Raw genomic sequence first — 6405 nt, 5'->3', positions numbered from 1 at the left:
ACAGTACATATGGGTCTCTAGAAGGCTAGTAGATTATAAAGCTACAATCAGAGGCTCTATGACCAACGTACATATGGGTCTATAGAGGCTATAGCTCTATAAAGCTACAATCAGAGGCTCTATGACCACAGTACATATGGGTCTATAGAGGCTAGTAGCTCTATAAAGCTACAATCAGAGGCTCTATGACCACAGTACATATGGGTCTATAGAGGCTAGTAGCTCTATAAAGCTACAATCAGAGGCTCTATGACCACAGTACATATGGGTCTATAGAGGCTAGTAGCTCTATAAAGCTACAATCAGAGGCTCTATGACCACAGTACATATGGGTCTATAGAGGCTAGTAGCTCTATAAAGCTACAATCAGAGGCTCTATGACCACAGTACATATGGGTCTATAGTGGCTAGTAGCTCTATAAAGCTACAATCAGAGGCTCTATGACACAGTACATATGGGTCTATAGAGGCTAGTAGCTCTATAAAGCTACAATCAGAGGCTCTATGACCACAGTACATATGGGTCTATAGAGCTAGTAGCTCTATAAAGCTACAATCAGAGGCTCTATGACCACAGTACATATGGGTCTATAGAGCTAGTAGCTCTATAAAGCTACAATCAGAGGCTCTATGACCACAGTACATATGGGTCTATAGAGGCTAGTAGCTCTATAAAGCTACAATCAGAGGCTCTATGACCACAGTACATATGGGTCTATAGAGGCTAGTAGCTCTATAAAGCTACAATCAGAGGCTCTATGACCACAGTACATATGGGTCTATAGAGGCTAGTAGCTCTATAAAGCTACAATCAGAGGCTCTATGACCACAGTACATATGGGTCTATAGAGGCTAGTAGCTCTATAAAGCTACAATCAGAGGCTCTATGACCACAGTACATATGGGTCTCTAAAAGCTACAATCAGAGGCTCTATGACCACAGTACATATGGGTCTATAGAGGCTAGTAGCTCTATAACTACAATCAGAGGCTCTATGACCACAGTACATATGGGTCTATAGAGGCTAGTAGCTCTATAAAGCTACCAGTACATATGGGTCTATAGAGGCTAGTAGCTCTATAAAGCTACAATCAGAGGCTCTATGACCACAGTACATATGGGTCTATAGAGGCTAGTAGCTCTATAAAGCTACAATCAGAGGCTCTATGACCACAGTACATATGGGTCTATAGAGGCTAGTAGCTCTATAAAGCTACAATCAGAGGCTCTATGACCACAGTACATATGGGTCTATAGAGGCTAGTAGCTCTATAAAGCTACAATCAGAGGCTCTATGACCACAGTACATATGGGTCTATAGAGGCTAGTAGCTCTATAAAGCTACAATCAGAGGCTCTATGACCACAGTACATATGGGTCTATAGAGGCTAGTAGCTCTATAAAGCTACAATCAGAGGCTCTATGACCACAGTACATATGGGTCTATAGAGGCTAGTAGCTCTATAAAGCTACAATCAGAGGCTCTATGACCACAGTACATATGGGTCTATAGAGGCTAGTAGCTCTATAAAGCTACAATCAGAGGCTCTATGACCACAGTACATATGGGTCTATAGAGGCTAGTAGCTCTATAAAGCTACAATCAGAGGCTCTATGACCACAGTACATATGGGTCTATAGAGGCTAGTAGCTCTATAAAGCTACAATCAGAGGCTCTATGACCACAGTACATATGGGTCTATAGAGGCTAGTAGCTCTATAAAGCTACAATCAGAGGCTCTATGACCACAGTACATATGGGTCTATAGAGGCTAGTAGCTCTATAAAGCTACAATCAGAGGCTCTATGACCACAGTACATATGGGTCTATAGTGGCTAGTAGCTCTATAAAGCTACAATCAGAGGCTCTATGACCACAGTACATATGGGTCTATAGTGGCTAGTAGCTCTATAAAGCTACAATCAGAGGCTCTATGACCACAGTACATATGGGTCTATAGAGGCTAGTAGCTCTATAAAGCTACAATCAGAGGCTCTATGACCACAGTACATATGGGTCTATAGAGGCTAGTAGCTCTATAAAGCTACAATCAGAGGCTCTATGACCACAGTACATATGGGTCTATAGTGGCTAGTAGCTCTATAAAGCTACAATCAGAGGCTCTATGACCACAGTACATATGGGTCTATAGTGGCTAGTAGCTCTATAAAGCTACAATCAGAGGCTCTATGACCACAGTACATATGGGTCTATAGTGGCTAGTAGCTCTATAAAGCTACAATCAGAGGCTCTATGACCACAGTACATATGGGTCTATAGAGGCTAGTAGCTCTATAAAGCTACAATCAGAGGCTCTATGACCACAGTACATATGGGTCTATAGAGGCTAGTAGCTCTATAAAGCTACAATCAGAGGCTCTATGACCACAGTACATATGGGTCTATAGAGGCTAGTAGCTCTATAAAGCTACAATCAGAGGCTCTATGACCACAGTACATATGGGTCTATAGAGGCTAGTAGCTCTATAAAGCTACAATCAGAGGCTCTATGACACAGTACATATGGGTCTATAGAGGCTAGTAGCTCTATAAAGCTACAATCAGAGGCTCTATGACCACAGTACATATGGGTCTATAGTGGCTAGTAGCTCTATAAAGCTACAATCAGAGGCTCTATGACCACAGTACATATGGGTCTATAGAGGCTAGTAGCTCTATAAAGCTACAATCAGAGGCTCTATGACCACAGTACATATGGGTCTATAGTGGCTAGTAGCTCTATAAAGCTACAATCAGAGGCTCTATGACCACAGTACATATGGGTCTATAGAGGCTAGTAGCTCTATAAAGCTACAATCAGAGGCTCTATGACCACAGTACATATGGGTCTATAGAGGCTAGTAGCTCTATAAAGCTACAATCAGAGGCTCTATGACCACAGTACATATGGGTCTATAGTGGCTAGTAGCTCTATAAAGCTACAATCAGAGGCTCTATGACCACAGTACATATGGGTCTATAGAGGCTAGTAGCTCTATAAAGCTACAATCAGAGGCTCTATGACCACAGTACATATGGGTCTATAGAGGCTAGTAGCTCTATAAAGCTACAATCAGAGGCTCTATGACCACAGTACATATGGGTCTATAGTGGCTAGTAGCTCTATAAAGCTACAATCAGAGGCTCTATGACCACAGTACATATGGGTCTATAGAGGCTAGTAGCTCTATAAAGCTACAATCAGAGGCTCTATGACCACAGTACATATGGGTCTATAGAGGCTAGTAGCTCTATAAAGCTACAATCAGAGGCTCTATGACCACAGTACATATGGGTCTATAGAGGCTAGTAGCTCTATAAAGCTACAATCAGAGGCTCTATGACCACAGTACATATGGGTCTATAGAGGCTAGTAGCTCTATAAAGCTACAATCAGAGGCTCTATGACCACAGTACATATGGTCTATAGAGGCTAGTAGCTCTATAAAGCTACAATCAGAGGCTCTATGACCACAGTACATATGGGTCTATAGAGGCTAGTAGCTCTATAAAGCTACAATCAGAGGCTCTATGACCACAGTACATATGGGTCTATAGTGGCTAGTAGCTCTATAAAGCTACAATCAGAGGCTCTATGACCACAGTACATATGGGTCTATAGAGGCTAGTAGCTCTATAAAGCTACAATCAGAGGCTCTATGACCACAGTACATATGGGTCTATAGAGGCTAGTAGCTCTATAAAGCTACAATCAGAGGCTCTATGACCACAGTACATATGGGTCTATAGAGGCTAGTAGCTCTATAAAGCTACAATCAGAGGCTCTATGACCACAGTACATATGGGTCTATAGAGGCTAGTAGCTCTATAAAGCTACAATCAGAGGCTCTATGACCACAGTACATATGGGTCTATAGTGGCTAGTAGCTCTATAAAGCTACAATCAGAGGCTCTATGACCACAGTACATATGGGTCTATAGAGGCTAGTAGCTCTATAAAGCTACAATCAGAGGCTCTATGACCACAGTACATATGGGTCTATAGAGGCTAGTAGCTCTATAAAGCTACAATCAGAGGCTCTATGACCACAGTACATATGGGTCTATAGAGGCTAGTAGCTCTATAAAGCTACAATCAGAGGCTCTATGACCACAGTACATATGGGTCTATAGAGGCTAGTAGCTCTATAAAGCTACAATCAGAGGCTCTATGACCACAGTACATATGGGTCTATAGTGGCTAGTAGCTCTATAAAGCTACAATCAGAGGCTCTATGACCACAGTACATATGGGTCTATAGAGGCTAGTAGCTCTATAAAGCTACAATCAGAGGCTCTATGACCACAGTACATATGGGTCTATAGAGGCTAGTAGCTCTATAAAGCTACAATCAGAGGCTCTATGACACAGTACATATGGGTCTATAGTGGCTAGTAGCTCTATAAAGCTACAATCAGAGGCTCTATGACCACAGTACATATGGGTCTATAGAGGCTAGTAGCTCTATAAAGCTACAATCAGAGGCTCTATGACCACAGTACATATGGGTCTATAGAGGCTAGTAGCTCTATAAAGCTACAATCAGAGGCTCTATGACCACAGTACATATGGGTCTATAGAGGCTAGTAGCTCTATAAAGCTACAATCAGAGGCTCTATGACCACAGTACATATGGGTCTATAGTGGCTAGTAGCTCTATAAAGCTACAATCAGAGGCTCTATGACCACAGTACATATGGGTCTATAGTGGCTAGTAGCTCTATAAAGCTACAATCAGAGGCTCTATGACCACAGTACATATGGGTCTATAGAGGCTAGTAGCTCTATAAAGCTACAATCAGAGGCTCTATGACCACAGTACATATGGGTCTATAGTGGCTAGTAGCTCTATAAAGCTACAATCAGAGGCTCTATGACCACAGTACATATGGGTCTATAGAGGCTAGTAGCTCTATAAAGCTACAATCAGAGGCTCTATGACCACAGTACATATGGGTCTATAGTGGCTAGTAGCTCTATAAAGCTACAATCAGAGGCTCTATGACCACAGTACATATGGGTCTATAGAGGCTAGTAGCTCTATAAAGCTACAATCAGAGGCTCTATGACCACAGTACATATGGGTCTATAGTGGCTAGTAGCTCTATAAAGCTACAATCAGAGGCTCTATGACCACAGTACATATGGGTCTATAGAGGCTAGTAGCTCTATAAAGCTACAATCAGAGGCTCTATGACCACAGTACATATGGGTCTATAGAGGCTAGTAGCTCTATAAAGCTACAATCAGAGGCTCTATGACCACAGTACATATGGGTCTATAGAGGCTAGTAGCTCTATAAAGCTACAATCAGAGGCTCTATGACCACAGTACATATGGGTCTATAGTGGCTAGTAGCTCTATAAAGCTACAATCAGAGGCTCTATGACCACAGTACATATGGGTCTATAGAGGCTAGTAGCTCTATAAAGCTACAATCAGAGGCTCTATGACCACAGTACATATGGGTCTATAGAGGCTAGTAGCTCTATAAAGCTACAATCAGAGGCTCTATGACCACAGTACATATGGGTCTATAGTGGCTAGTAGCTCTATAAAGCTACAATCAGAGGCTCTATGACCACAGTACATATGGGTCTATAGAGGCTAGTAGCTCTATAAAGCTACAATCAGAGGCTCTATGACCACAGTACATATGGGTCTATAGAGGCTAGTAGCTCTATAAAGCTACAATCAGAGGCTCTATGACCACAGTACATATGGGTCTATAGAGGCTAGTAGCTCTATAAAGCTACAATCAGAGGCTCTATGACCACAGTACATATGGGTCTATAGAGGCTAGTAGCTCTATAAAGCTACAATCAGAGGCTCTATGACCACAGTACATATGGGTCTATAGAGGCTAGTAGCTCTATAAAGCTACAATCAGAGGCTCTATGACCACAGTACATATGGGTCTATAGTGGCTAGTAGCTCTATAAAGCTACAATCAGAGGCTCTATGACCACAGTACATATGGGTCTATAGTGGCTAGTAGCTCTATAAAGCTACAATCAGAGGCTCTATGACCACAGTACATATGGGTCTATAGAGGCTAGTAGCTCTATAAAGCTACAATCAGAGGCTCTATGACCACAGTACATATGGGTCTATAGAGGCTAGTAGCTCTATAAAGCTACAATCAGAGGCTCTATGACCACAGTACATATGGGTCTATAGAGGCTAGTAGCTCTATAAAGCTACAATCAGAGGCTCTATGACCACAGTACATATGGGTCTATAGAGGCTAGTAGCTCTATAAAGCTACAATCAGAGGCTCTATGACCACAGTACATATGGGTCTATAGAGGCTAGTAGCTCTATAAAGCTACAATCAGAGGCTCTATGACCACAGTACATATGGGTCTATAGTGGCTAGTAGCTCTATAAAGCTACAATCAG

Source organism: Notolepis coatsorum, assembly GCF_963971535.1.
Source record: "Notolepis coatsorum genome assembly, contig: SCAFFOLD_70, whole genome shotgun sequence".
In the NCBI taxonomy this organism is placed as follows: Eukaryota; Metazoa; Chordata; class Actinopteri; order Aulopiformes; family Paralepididae; genus Notolepis; species Notolepis coatsorum.
The sequence above is the reverse complement of the archived record's forward strand: the minus strand, read 5'-3'. Positions refer to the sequence as shown.